Source organism: Primulina huaijiensis, chromosome 15 (genome assembly GCF_012295235.1).
Source record: "Primulina huaijiensis isolate GDHJ02 chromosome 15, ASM1229523v2, whole genome shotgun sequence".
Classification (NCBI taxonomy): Eukaryota; Viridiplantae; Streptophyta; class Magnoliopsida; order Lamiales; family Gesneriaceae; genus Primulina; species Primulina huaijiensis.
Window position 1 is genome coordinate 4,393,308 of NC_133320.1, and position 7,342 is coordinate 4,400,649.

The following is a 7,342-nucleotide window of genomic DNA, read 5'->3' on the forward strand; positions in this document are numbered from 1 at the left end:
ATACAAAAAAAATTAAATAAAGACATACGCATTTGTTCCCGTTAAAACACCCACCACCTCATTAAAAATCGTGGAGTCCACATACTACATACACATTATATTAACACATTTATTCTGTAACATTCATTTTAACATTAATATTCATTATTTGTAGGTCTCGATGTCCACTCATTCATCTTATCCTTATTTTACANATAAAATTATGTTGTCTTATTTTATGGATGTAATTTATTTAAAGTTTAAATTTTACTATAAACTTGAAATGAAAGAGTACATCATATAAAAATAAATCACACTTGCATAAAATTTTAAAAAAACAACAACATATAAATTAAACATGAGAGAAGCTGTAAAATATTAATTCAAAGATTGTTGTTGTATTATGACCAAATATGTTCAATTAAGTCGGTACGAAGTTGGTGATACACATTACCGTCACATATTTCGGAATTTTTTCGGAGATAGTCATGAAATCCTCGGTTTGAGCTCTAGACGAGTTGTGCAGGTTCGTCACCTTCATCGGTGCACCAATTTGTCACGTCCCCCTCATCTTCAACAATCATGTTATGCAAAATAATGCATGCTAACATAATATGTTTTTAATATTTTTCTGTACCAATAACGAGCTTGACATCTGACAATTGTCCATCGAGCTTGGAGCACCACAAATGCTGATGGTGACAAACAATCTCGTTAAGACCTCATCTTCAACTTTTCTCCAGGTTGATCTTTTTTTCTACCCTCAGCGCCAGAATCCACCTTCTCCAAATTTTCAAGTTCGATTAGGAATTCACAGTCGGACAATTGAGTCTCTATGACGAAAGTCGGAGTGTCCGGTTCATTTTTCATTGGAGATGTAAAAGGCATACCGGTTGCATGTTGATTAGATAGATAATTTGGTGAACATGAATTATATGGATAATTTGGTGGATATGGATTATAAAAATAATTTGGTGGATATATATTATGTAGATAATTTGATGGGTATGGAAAATATGGATAATTTGATGGAATTTATGAATTTTGGGAAGAAGTATTTTCTTCCGACATTTTTGGATAATTCACGAAATTTCTAAACAACCTCATTAATTTTCATCTATTTCGGAACAAACTAGGATTTAAGAATTTTTTTTAAAATAAATTGAGATTATGAAAATAGAAGAGATAAGATTTTTGAAGTGATTTATGATATAGAATAATGTGTTTTGATGTTTCAAATATATTGTGTAATATGTGAATATTTATAGACGAATATTTGATTTTTTTTATTAAAGTAGCTGTTAATTAGCCGTTAAAACAATATTTAAATTTTTTTAATAAAAACAACCGTTATTTTTCTTATTTTAAAATCCGAATTTCTTTTTAAAAAATGATAATTTTAAATTTAAAAAAATACATTAAAAAAGGAGACACCATCAAGTAGGGTTGTTCAAATTTCGGATAAAACCGAAAAAACCGAACACCAAACCGAACCGAAAGCCGAAATTTGTAATTCGGATATAAATGTTAAAACCGAAGTTTATTTGGTTCGGTTTCGGATTATATATGTCAAAACCGAACAAACCGAAAAAACCAAATTTGATTAAATTAATAAATTTTTTTATATTTTTATTTATATTATATATTTTGATATGATATTTAGTGAATGAAAAACTATTTACAACAATTTTTAGTTGATTGTTGTTTGTTTAATTAATTTAGACCTTATATTTAAACATTTTACTAAGAAAACATGTAGAAAGTTAACATATTATATTTTATAATATATTTATATTATTAATTTAAATAATTATACCAAAACCGAATTAACCGAACCGTTTTGGTAGAAAACCGAACCACACCGAAGAAAAATTGTTCGGATATCGGATTATATATTTCTAAAACCGAAAACCGAAATAAAAAACCAAAAACCGAACCGAACCGACCGATGAACACCCCTACCATCAAGTGTGTTGGATCAACTATTATTAACAATTCTCACACCCTCTCAGACGCATTCTTGCACGCACATGAAATAATATGTCTGAAATGTACAGACACGTGCTGGAATGAGATTTTGAATGTTTATTGATTTCCGGAATTGAGCTCGTTCATTTTTTTTTGAGTTGAAATCAGATATTATGCATTAATTAAATCAACAGTAGCTATATCCATCAACCACGATGGGTAAAAACCATCCATCCAACATGAACGAGAAGGATGAGATAAAGCAAAATGCGCCAAACAGTGCGCTAACTTGTTTGCATTTCTACTAACATGATTTAACTTTTTAAATCTACCAGAAGTTAAAATATCCAATATGTTCAAGACTAACAGTACTTGATGGTTTCGAGCCTCAGACTTCGACATTACCTCTTTAACAGCATTACAGGAGTCCGAGAAGACCCAAACATCAGAAAAGTTACCTCTCACAGCAAGCATCAAACCAAAATGGATAGCCGAGAGCTCTGCTCCAACACTGATCCTGGTCTACGTATGCCTATGGCTGAGGCAGCAAAAATAATTCCACAATGATTTCGAATCACAGCACCCACACTATATTTACCTATAGTATCATTAAACCCAGCATCGACATCAAGTCGCCACTGCCCCAACGGAGGAGGCACCCACCTCATATCCCTGCTACTCTGCTCCTCTCCTGAAGCTAAATTCCAAGCACATCTAGCAGTTCTAAATTGCTCAAGATATGACGATACCCACTCAACTTTAATACATTTGTTGGGAATTTGGCTATTATGTTTTAAAATACAAATCTCGTTCATTTAAATGAACGAAAGTTGGGTAAATGGTGACGTGTGAGTGTTTGAACATGCGTCTATATTGATTTGAAGCCCACTTGAGTATTTAAACACCTTATGTTGAATATGAATGTGGATGCTTTAAGAGAGACAGAAAGATATAAAAAAACGGACAGTATGTTACTCATTCCGTCTCAAATATTTAAATTTGTGTATGTTTCCATGCAGATAAATAAAACTATTGGAAAAGTAAATTTTACAAAGAAATTCCTCATTTTACTACTTATTTAATGAATATTTTAGTAATTAAATAAAGAAATTAGTAATTAGAAAATCAAATTAAATAGGAATAAAATGATAAAATAGTAGAACAAAATAATACTAGATATGAAAATATTAGACTATATATTTGAGACTGACAAAAAAAAATTTCAACCTAAATATATGAAGACTGAGGAAATATATGTTTTTCAAACTCATAAATAAATTTTTGAAAATAAAAATAACTCATCTTCTAACTTTCCACATGTAGTTTCAAAATTTTTTTTTCTCAATATAAAATCACTATATGTCACACCACATGTCTCTTGATCCATTGATGTCCAATATTCTCATATTACCACGAGATCTCAAGTTCAAGACCCACGTAAACTTTCTCTCCTTTTATCTAAAAATAAAAGCCAAGATTTTACTTATAGCTGATAAAAAAAAGAGTAGGTCTCTTGTGAGACGGTCTCACGAATCTTTATTTGTGAGACGGGTCAACCCTATTGATATTCACAATAAAAAATAATATTCTTAGTCTAAAAACTAATATTTTTTCACGAATAAGCCAAATAAGATATCCGTCTAACAAAATACGACCCGTTAGACCGTATCACACAAGTTTTTACCTAAAAAAAATAAGGGGCCTCATTCATATGCCACACCACATGTCTCTTGATCCCGTGAAGTTCGATATCCTCAATTTTCTACGATATCTCAAGTTCAAGACTTACCTAAACTTTCTCCCCGTTTATAAAAAAAATAAAAACCAAGATTTACTTATAGCTAATAAAAAAAATATGGGGGCTCTCTGAAAGTTCAAATACAGTGGGAAATATTCAAGCACAATATAAAGGATAGAATAAATGATTTTCCTAGTTTTAGTAAAAGTTATAAACATCAAGATCCAACCAGACCCTTATGCCGAGCATAGGAAATTATGGATAGAAACAAGAATCCGCTAGCAAGTGCAGCAAGGAGGACAACCTAAATAATATAATATATGAAAAAGAATTAATTAATTAATGAACATAATGTAATAATTAATGATGTAATAAAAAGAAAATAAATAAAAAAAAGGATTATAAATTTAACATTAAAATAATATTGTAGGAAGTAAAATACCCATTTAAACAGAAATCCATGGTTCTCCCTCCATGGATATTTAATGTTCATCCCAAAAATTGCTGCAACTAAAGAATACACACACAAGCACACAGTGCCAGAACTCAGGAACAGCTCCAACTGCATAATTACAAAAAAAATATTCAAGTTTTAATTCTAGAATTTAGATCGGAGATCGAGCTAAGTTTTAATTTGAAACGACATTTATGATTGTCTCTTTACAGTTTTGGTTATTTATATTGTCAAAATTGAATATTCAGTTTTAGTTGTTTCTCTTCGAAAACTTGACAGTGATACTACACATGTTGACACACGTCAGCGTCATATCGATGCACACAACACCATGCCAGAAGTAAGAATAAGGTATATGTTTTATACCTGAATCAATTGATTTCGATGGTTGTCGAGCTGTGAAATCACAAAGGAAAAAAAAATTGAGTAAATATATCACATAAATGTCATATTTATGTTCATAGAGGGTGATTAATTAATTTCACGTGTCGATATAAATTTTATAAAATATTTATATTTTTTAAGACATGATTGATATTTATATAAAAATAAATATTTTAGGACAACTCGATTCTTATGACCATATACGAGAATAATTCAAACAAAGGCATTTGACAAAAGTAGGAACATTTTGGACTTTTGAATGCCTGTTATTATTATTATTATTATTATTATTATTATTATTATTATTATTATTATTATTATTAGTGTTTAGAGACCTTAAAAAAACAACAACAATAATTTTTTTTAATATTCCTCAATTTTTCCAGTGAATTAAATATAAAAATATTTGTGTTATATATTAATTCAAACTGGAAAAGGTACCTGAATGTTGATGTAATCTTCCGTGTCGTCGATGTATTCTCTCAACTAAAAAAGAAAATAAACTTTTATATATTTCACAAGAAAAGAAATTTATTATTTTTTCTTTCTAACAAATTTAATTTAATTTTGTACGTAAACATCCAATACTAATTATTAATCACGTACCGTGGACAACTTGTTCATAGTGCTCTCNTTGTGAAATTAAAGAATAAATAAACCTCGAGTAACATTTCGAGTTCTTCGACATTATTTTCCAGGTGGGAAGCTGAGGTGATAACAGTGTTGTTTGTGGACATGTTTATGAATCCCATTGTCAAAGGATCCTCACTGATCGGCCGCCACTTACCGATACCGCTAGCGGCGGAGGAGGAGGAGGAGTGAGACCATGCGTACATGGCTGTCGATTTTCTTGATAAATAAAGATCCGCCATGTCGTCATCGTCGTCCAATAGTTGCTCAATCTCATCCCTCACCTAATATTTTTCATTGAGATCTCTTATGAAACAGATTCAATAATATTTTTCCGTGAAACGAGTAAACCCTATCCGTTAACATTTTTGGTATAAAAATATTATTTTTTTATGAGTGATCCAAATAAGAGATCTGTATCACAAAATTGACTAATAAAATAGTTTCGCAAGAGTTTTGCGTACTTTCATGATATTCAAGAATTTAATAAAACTGGACAACTTCATTCATTGGTTGGAAGTGAGAACAAATAAAAAGAAAGAGTGGTACGCATACTTTTTGGACCCGACTTGTCAATCTTGTCATGGAGCTCTTCATTTTACGCACACGGTCTAAATTTCGACTGCTAATCTGCCCACAATCACATCCAATTTATGCAATTATGTATTTTATATACATATGTAATTTTATGCTAGATGGTTGTGTATACGAAAAGAAAATCGAAAGAAAGTTTAATTTCGATTAAAAATCAACTTTTTATCTTCCTCTCATGAATTCTTTACTCATAATTGTTCAATCGGACGTTCTTGATCCAACTTTGAAATTTATAAGTGACTCGACGAGAATGTGTTTAATTTGAAGAAATAAAGTTTTTAATCGAAATATGAATAAAAGATATGAAATTCGGAATTTGTTTACCTGAGTTGTGAGTTCATCTAAAGCAGGATAAGCAGCAGCCTCCAATTCTCTGGTTTGAGAATCAAGAAAAGCACATATACCTTCTAATACTACTTCAAGTGCTCGAAATTCGAAAGGGAATTCTGCATTTTTCCATTTCATAAATGAATAAAAATCTCAAGATTTGTCTGAAATCTGAAGGGATATTTACCACTTTTTTCATCGGTTTGATCAGCTTCATCTTCTCCTTCACCGCCGCCAGAAGCCATCGGCAACCGCCTCTGAAGTTCCTCGACCACTGGAACGACATTTTCGTCCAGCGGATTCCTCAAAAAAACCTGTTCCCATTAACGATGCTTCAAAATCTCAGCAACACCAGCTTCAAAAACCAACATCAAAATTCTCAAAAACAAATTAAATTACCTCATCTGTTGTTATTATAGCCTTAATATGCTGCAATGATGACAGATTAAAAAAAAACAAAGTAAAAAATCTTGAAAATGGCACCAGAAAATGAAGGAAAGAGGATTAAATAATAAATTGGACCTCCAAATTGAGAACAATTGCCCTTTCTCTACCAAGAATGGCACATGGATAAGACAGCAAGTGGTCAAGAATCCGAAGATCTCTTGCATTGATCGAAACCCTTTTCATGATAGCAAGTTTATCCAAATCCAGAATACTCCTCCGCCCACTACTATCCAGCAGAATCCAGTTCCAGGAAGCTGCTGTTTTCTTCTTCAAAGACAGTTCTACACCAAACTCTTCCTCACCCATTTGATCAATCCCTTCCACCGTCAAAACTTTCAAATTTTACTGCGATTCTGATGCTTTATACATATACCTATGTGTGTGCCTGTGAAATTGGATGAGGTGAAAGTGGGAGAAATGTATATGAAGATGGATGGGATTGGAGGAGTGGAGGGGCCGTTGATAGGAACAAAATTGGGACAATTCTAGCAGCAGCTGCATGGCTGGAGGTGGCAGATTATCTGGTGGAGAAATTAATGTATGTACGAATTAATATTTTTCAGAACGTGTGTTGGGAAAAAATTACTATTTTTTTTTTGAATTAAAGGTAAGATATTAATTATTTGTTTGTAAAGGATTGATATAAATATAAAATTATTTAATAACTAGCTAGTTGTGGAACTCAATTTTCACGAGCATAATTATTCAATAATTGTTCTTTAAAATCGATCAACAACGACTACTATTATAATATTTTATGATATTGATTTTCTTTTTGTATGATATTGTTAGAACACATTTAATATATCTAATCTAATGAT

General features: G+C 31.3%; 1 pseudogene; it reads right to left on the reverse strand.

The window, feature by feature from the left end:
• Window positions 1-3,635: 3,635 nt before the first annotated feature.
• On the reverse strand, window positions 3,636-7,037 carry LOC140960458 (magnesium transporter MRS2-I-like; annotated as a pseudogene).
• Between the last annotated feature and the right edge of the window lie 305 nt (window positions 7,038-7,342).